Source organism: Triticum dicoccoides, chromosome 2B, assembly GCF_002162155.2.
Source record: "Triticum dicoccoides isolate Atlit2015 ecotype Zavitan chromosome 2B, WEW_v2.0, whole genome shotgun sequence".
Lineage (NCBI taxonomy): Eukaryota > Viridiplantae > Streptophyta > Magnoliopsida > Poales > Poaceae > Triticum > Triticum dicoccoides.
This window is the reverse complement of record NC_041383.1, coordinates 64,338,271-64,346,748: the sequence shown is the minus strand read 5'-3', so window position 1 is coordinate 64,346,748 and position 8,478 is coordinate 64,338,271.

Genomic DNA, 8,478 nt, shown 5'->3' with positions numbered 1-8,478 from the left:
AAAGCAAAAGACAACTAATATTGAGTACTGTATTTAATACTTCCAAAATATGCTTAGTAAGCAGACCATGTATAACTACCTAGCTAATGATGATTGCCTACCTTCAGAATCCGGTTATAATAAGGACATGAAAGACACATGATACAAACACAACAACAACCACCACAACAACAACAATAACAACAACACGAAAGCATTTAGTCCCAAACAAGTTGGGGTAGGCTAGAGGTGAAACCCATAAGATCTCGCGACCAACATCAAAGACGCATGGTAATGCACTGAATTTTCAGGTCAAAAACACAACCAACAGCAAGAATCTCGGACGCACAAGAAGTCAATAAGCCCAAACAGAACGAGATGATCCTCCTTCGCTGCGCCCTCCATCTACATCCCACCACTCAGCATGGCACCTGACCGCCGCGTACCAAACAACACCTCCAATAAGGAATGCTACGCCAAAAAAAATGAAGAACTTTCAAAAGCACAAAAAAATTGATTTGTAAAGGCGTCGACCGTCGCCGCGGCAAGCATACAAAGTCGTAAGTCTAAGTCACGAATATTCCACGCGAGCGCACGTGCTATTTAGACTCAACATGAGACTAACTAAACATTCTAGAGAGCAAGTGAGAGTCTGTCTTATATGTTGGTGCCAACCTCCTCCCCTCCCCGAGGTGGGACTAATACAACCACTCGTCATCACCTTGGGTTGCAGGGCATGTGCTACTAACTCAAGGCTACCGCAGATGGGCCAATTATTATGCACTAGGCCTAGAGGTGAAGCGGTCTTGTGAAAAAGAGGTGAAGTACAACCATGCGATTGCTCAGATAGATCACTGAGCATTTGCCTTTTTCCTTCTTGAATGTGTAGGACCCATCAAATCAAGTTAGGTTATGCCATTTGTTTATTTTTCATTCCTTTTTCTATTTGTTTATCTTTTATAGGATAACGATTATACTATTATTTTTCTTTTTCTTTCTTTTTCTATTTGTTTCTTTTGCAAGGACAAGAGAGACGCCCCGACCGTGACGAAGGCTGCGGATTCGGCCGTAACAAACCTGCACACCGGCGCCATCAAAACCATCATTGACGAGGCTTTCCCATAAGCACCAAAGTGTAAAGGATAATTCAAACAGAATGCTTTCATCACTTCACTTTTGAATGCATACAAGTTCAAATGGAAAATTTACGGACGTGAACACTGGCCGGTAGACATCCGCGTTGTGCTTGTGCCCCCTTCTGCTCTATTGTCTTCATGGTTTAGCTAATCAAGAGCACCTGTCAAGAAAATATATAAAAGCACTTGAAGAATATATATGGGAATTCTTTGATGTGCCCCCTTCTAATCTACAAGTGTCCTATGTAGATCATGTGGCTTTTGAGGTTTGTGTTGGACATCAAAAAAGTTGTAGAATGAGATGGTTCGGACAAACCACTTGGAGAGCTCCTTGACAACCTCTAGCCCTTCACACATCATCCCTACATCAGGCTTCAGTTTCTCATCGCATCTCAAAGCAAAAGACAACTAATATTGAGTACTGTATTTAATACTTCCAAAATATGCTTAGTAAGCAGACCATGTATAACTACCTAGCTAATGATGATTGCCTACCTTCAGAATCCGGTTATAATAAGGACATGAAAGACACATGATACAAACACAACAACAACCACAACAACAACAACAATAACAACAACAAGAAAGCATTTAGTCCCAAACAAGTTGGGGTAGGCTAGAGGTGAAACCCATAAGATCTCGCGACCAACATCAAAGACGCATGGTAATGCACTGAATTTTCAGGTCAAAAACACAACCAACAGCAAGAATCTCGGACGCGCAAGAAGTCAATAAGCCCAAACAGAACGAGATGATCCTCCTTCGCTGCGCCCTCCATCTACATCCCACCACTCGGCATGGCACCTGACCGCCGCGTACCAAACAACACCTCCAATAAGGAATGCTACGCCAAAAAAATGAAGAACTTTCAAAAGCACAAAAAAATTGATTTGTAAAGGCGTCGACCGTCGCCGCGGCAAGCATACAAAGTCGTAAGTCTAAGTCACGAATATTCCACGCGAGCACACGTGCTATTTAGACTCAACATGAGACTAACTAAACATTCTAGAGAGCAAGTGAGAGTCTGTCTTATATGTTGGTGCCAACCTCCTCCCCTCCCCGAGGTGGGACTAATACAACCACTCGTCATCACCTTGGGTTGCAGGGCATGTACTACTAACTCAAGGCTACCGCAGATGGGCCAATTATTATGCACTAGGCCTAGAGGTGAAGCGGTCTTGTGAAAAAGAGGTGAAGTACAACCATGCGATTGCTCAGATAGATCACTGAACATTTGCCTTTTTCCTTCTTGAATGTGTAGGACCCATCAAATCAAGTTAGGTTATGCCATTTGTTTATTTTTCATTCCTTTTTCTATTTGTTTATCTTTTATAGGATAACGATTATACTATTATTTTTCTTTTTCTTTCTTTTTCTATTTGTTTCTTTTGCAAGGACAAGAGAGACGCCTCGACCGTGACGAAGGCTGCGGATTCGGCCGTAACAAACCTGCACACCGGCGCCATCAAAACCATCATTGACGAGGCTTTCCCATAAGCACCAAAGTGTAAAGGATAATTCAAACAGAATGCTTTCATCACTTCACTTTTGAATGCATACAAGTTCAAATGGAAAATTTACGGACGTGAACACTGGCCGGTAGACATCCGCGTTGTGCTTGTGCCCCCTTCTGCTCTATTGTCTTCATGGTTTAGCTAATCAAGAGCACCTGTCAAGAAAATATATAAAAGCACTTGAAGAATATATATGGGAATTCTTTGATGTGCCCCCTTCTAATCTACAAGTGTCCTATGTAGATCATGTGGCTTTTGAGGTTTGTGTTGGACATCAAAAAAGTTGTAGAATGAGATGGTTCGGACAAACCACTTGGCGAGCTCCTTGACAACCTCTAGCCCTTCACACATCATCCCTACATCAGGCTTCAGTTTCTCATTGCATCTCAAAGCAAAAGACAACTAATATTGAGTACTGTATTTAATACTTCCAAATTATGCTAAGTAAGCAGACCATGTATAACTACCTAGCTAATGATGATTGCCTACCTTCAGAATCCGGTTATAATAAGGACATGAAAGACACATGATACAAACACAACAACAACCACAACAACAACAACAATAACAACAACAAGAAAGCATTTAGTCCCAAACAAGTTGGGGTAGGCTAGAGGTGAAACCCATAAGATCTCGCGACCAACATCAAAGACGCATGGTAATGCACTGAATTTTCAGGTCAAAAACACAATCAGCAGCAAGAATCTCGGACGCGCAAGAAGTCAATAAGCCCAAACAGAACGAGATGATCCTCCATTGCTGCGCCCTCCATCTACATACCACCACTCGCCATAGCACCGACCGCCGCGTACCAAACAACACCTCCAATAAGGAATGCTATGCCAAAAAAATGAAGAACTTTCAAAAGCACAAAAAAATTGATTTGTAAAGGCGTCGACCGCCGCCGCGCCAAGCGTCCAAAGTTCTAAGTCTAAATCACGAATATTCCACGCGAGCGCATGCACTATTTAGACTCAACATGAGGCTAACTAAACATTCTAGAAGGAAATGAGAGTCTGCCTTATATGTTGGTGCCAACCTCCTCCCCTACCCGAGGTGGGACTAATACAACCACTCGTCATCACCTTGGGTTGCAGGGCATGTGCTACTAACTCAAGGCTACCGCAGATGGGCCAATTATTATGCACTAGGCCTAGTGGTGAAGCGGTCTTGTGAAAAAGAGGTGAAGTACAACCATGCGATTGCTCAGATAGATCACTGAGCATTTGCCTTTTTCCTTCTCGAATGTGTAGGACCCATCAAATCAAGTTAGGTTATGCCATTTGTTTATTTTTCATTCCTTTTTCTATTTGTTTATCTTTTATAGGATAAGGATTATACTATTATTTTTCTTTTTCTTTCTTTTTCTATTTGTTTCTTTTGCAAGGACAAGAGAGACGCCCCAACTGTGACTAAGGCTGCGGATTCGGCCGTAACAAACGTGCACACCGGCGCCATCAAAACCATCATTGACGAGGCTTTCCCATAAGCACCAAAGTGTAAAGGATAATTCAAACAGAATGCTTTCATCACTTCACTTTTGAATGCATACAAGTTCAAATGGAAAATTTACGGACGTGAACACTGGCCGGTAGACATCCGCGTTGTGCTTGTGCCCCCTTCTGCTCTATTGTCTTCATGGTTTAGCTAATCAAGAGCACCTGTCAAGAAAATATATAAAAGCACTTGAAGAATATATATGGGAATTCTTTGATGTGCCCCCTTCTAATCTACAAGTGTCCTATGTAGATCATGTGGCTTTTGAGGTTTGTGTTGGACATCAAAAAAGTTGTAGAATGAGATGGTTCGGACAAACCACTTGTAGAGCTCCTTGACAACCTCTAGCCCTTCACACATCATCCCTACATCAGGCTTCAGTTTCTCATCGCATCTCAAAGCAAAAGACAACTAATATTGAGTACTGTATTTAATACTTCCAAATTATGCTAAGTAAGCAGACCATGTATAACTACCTAGCTAATGATGATTGCCTACCTTCAGAATCCGGTTATAATAAGGACATGAAAGACACATGATACAAACACAACAACAACCACAACAACAACAACAATAACAACAACAAGAAAGCATTTAGTCCCAAACAAGTTGGGGTAGGCTAGAGGTGAAACCCATAAGATCTCGCGACCAACATCAAAGACGCATGGTAATGCACTGAATTTTCTGGTCAAAAACACAATCAGCAACAAGAATCTCGGACGCGCAAGAAGTCAATAAGCCCAAACAGAACGAGATGATCCTCCATTGCTGCGCACTCCATCTACATACCACCACTCGCCATAGCACCGACTGCCGCGTACCAAACAACACCTCCAATAAGGAATGCTACGCCAAAAAAATGAAGAACTTTCAAAAGCACAAAAAAATTGATTTGTAAAGGCGTCGACCGCCGCCGCGCCAAGCGTCCAAAGTTCTAAGTCTAAATCACGAATATTCCACGCGAGCGCACGCACTATTTAGACTCAACATGAGGCTAACTAAACATTCTAGAAGGAAATGAGAGTCTGCCTTATATGTTGGTGCCAACCTCCTCCCCTACCTGAGGTGGGACTAATACAACCACTCATCATCACCTTGGGTTGCAGGGCATGTGCTACTAACTCAAGGCTACCGCAGATGGGCCAATTATTGTGCACTAGGCCTAGTGGTGAAGCGGTCTTGTGAAAAAGAGGTGAAGTACAACCATGTGATTGCTCAGATAGATCACTGAGCATTTGCCTTTTTCCTTCTCGAATGTGTAGGACCCATCAAATCAAGTTAGGTTAGGCCATTTGTTTATTTTTCATTCCTTTTTCTATTTGTTTATCTTTTATATGATAAGGATTATAATATTATTTTTCTTTTTCTTTATTTCTTCTATTTGTTTCCTTTGCAAGGACAAGAGGGATGCCCCAACTGTGACTAAGGCTGCGGATTCCGCCGTAACAAACCTGCACACCGGCGCCATCAAAACCATCATCGACGAGGCTTTCCCATAAGCACCAAAGTGTAAAGGATAATTCAAACAGAATGCTTTCATCACTTCACTTTTGAATGCATACAAGTTCAAATGAAAATTTACGGACGTGAACACAGGCTGGTAGACATACGCGTTGTGCTTGTGCCCCTTCTGCTCTATTGTCTTCATGGTTTAGCTAATCAAGAGCACCTATCAAGAAAATATATAAAGGCACTTGAAGAATATATATGGGAATTATTTGAAGTGCCCCCTTCTAATCTACAAGTGTCCTATGTACATCATGTGGCTTTTGAGGTTTGTGTTGGGCATCAAAAAAGTTGTAGACTGAGATGGTTCGGACAAACCACTTGGAGAGCTCCTTGACAACCTCTAGCCCTTCACACATCATCCCTACATCAGGCTTCAGTTTCTCATTGCATCTCAAAGCAAAAGACAACTAATATTGAGTACTGTATTTAATACTTCCAAAATATGCTTAGTAAGCAGACCATGTATAACTACCTAGCTAATGATGATTGCCTACCTTCAGAATCCGGTTATAATAAGGACATGAAAGACACATGATACAAACACAACAACAACCACAACAACAACAACAATAACAACAACAAGAAAGCATTTAGTCCCAAACAAGTTGGGGTAGGCTAGAGGTGAAACCCATAAGATCTCGCGACCAACATCAAAGACGCATGGTAATGCACTGAATTTTCTGGTCAAAAACACAACCAATAGCAAGATTCTCGGACACGCAAGAAGTCAATAAGCCCAAACAGAACGAGATGATCCTCCTTCGCTGCGCCCTCCATCTACATCCCACCACTCGGCATGGCACCTGACTGCCGCGTACCAAACAACACCTCCAATAAGGAATGCTACGCCAAAAAAAATGAAGAACTTTCAAAAGCACAAAAAAATTGATTTGTAAAGGCGTCGACCGTCGCCGCGGCAAGCATACAAAGTCGTAAGTCTAAGTCACGAATATTCCACGCGAGCGCACGTGCTATTTAGACTCAACATGAGACTAACTAAACATTCTAGAGAGCAAGTGAGAGTCTGTCTTATATGTTGGTGCCAACCTCCTCCCCTCCCCGAGGTGGGACTAATACAACCACTCGTCATCACCCTGGGTTGCAGGGCATGTGCTACTAACTGAAGGCTACCGCAGATGGGCCAATTATTGTGCACCAGGCCTAGTGGTGAAGCGGTCTTGTGAAAAAGAGGTGAAGTACAACCATGCGATTGCTCAGATAGATCACTGAGCATTTGCCTTTTTCCTTCTCGAATGTGTAGGACCCATCAAATCAAGTTAGGTTATGCCATTTGTTTATTTTTCATTCCTTTTTCTATTTGTTTATCTTTAATAGGATAAGGATTATACTATTATTTTTCTTTTTCTTTCTTTCTTCTATTTGTTTCTTTTGCAAGGACAAGAGAGACGCCCCGACTGTGACTAAGGCTGCAGATTCGGCTGTAACAAACCTGCACACCGGCGCCATCAAAACCATCATCGACGAGGCTTTCCCATAAGCACCAAAGTGTAAAGGATAATTCAAAGAGAATGCTTTCATCACTTCACTTTTGAATGCATACAAGTTCAAATGGAAAATTTACGGACGTGAACACTGGCCGGTAGACATCCGTGTTGTGCTTGTGCCCCCTTCTGCTCTATTGTCTTCATGGTATAGCTAATCAAGAGCACCTGTCAAGAAAATATATAAAAGCACTTGAAGAATATATATGGGAATTATTTGACGTGCTCCCTTCCAATCTGCAAGTGTCCTATGTACATCATGTGGCTTTTGAGGTTTGTGTTGGACATCAAAAAAGTTGTAGAATGAGATGGTTCGGACAAACCACTTGTAGAGCTCCTTGACAACCTCTAGCCCTTCACACATCATACCTACATCCGGCTTCAGTTTCTCATCGGATCTCAAAGCAAAAGACAACTAATATTGAGTACTGTATTTAATACTTCCAAATTATGCTAAGTAAGCAGACCATGTATAACTACCTAGCTAATGATGATTGCCTACCTTCAGAATCCGGTTATAATAAGGACATGAAAGATACATGATACAAACACAACAACAACCACAACAACAACAACAATAACAACAACAAGAAAGCATTTAGTCCCAAACAAGTTGGGGTAGGCTAGGGGTGAAACCCATAAGATCTCGCGACCAACATCAAAGACGCATGGTAATGCACTGAATTTTCTGGTCAAAAACACAACCAGCAGCAAGAATCTCGGACGCGCAAGAAGTCAATAAGCCCAAACAGAACGAGATGATCCTCCATCGCTGCACCCTCCATCTACATCCCACCACTCGCCATGGCACCCGACCGCCGCTTACCAAACAACACCTCCAATAAGGAATGCTATGCCAAAAAAAATGAAGAACTTTAAAAAGCACAAAAAAATTGATTTGTAAAGGCGTCGACCATCGCCGCGCCAAGCGTCCAAAGTCCTAAGTCTAAGTCACGAATATTCCACGCGACCACACGCGCTATTTAGACTCAACATGAGACTAACTAAACATTCTAGAGAGCAAGTGAGAGTCTGCCTTATATGTTGCTGCCAACCTCCTCCCCTCCCCGAGGTGGGACTAATACAACCACTCGTCATCACCTTGGGTTGCAGGGCATGTGCTACTAACTCAAGGCTACCGCAGATGGGCCAATTATTGTGCACTAGGCCTAGTGGTGAAGCGGTCTTGTGAAAAAGAGGTGAAGTACAACCATGCGATTGCTCAGATAGATCACTGAGCATTTGCCTTTTTCCTTCTTGAATGTGTAGGACCCATCAAATCAAGTTAGGTTATGCCATTTGTTTATTTTTCATTCCTTTTTCAATTTGTTTATCTTTTAG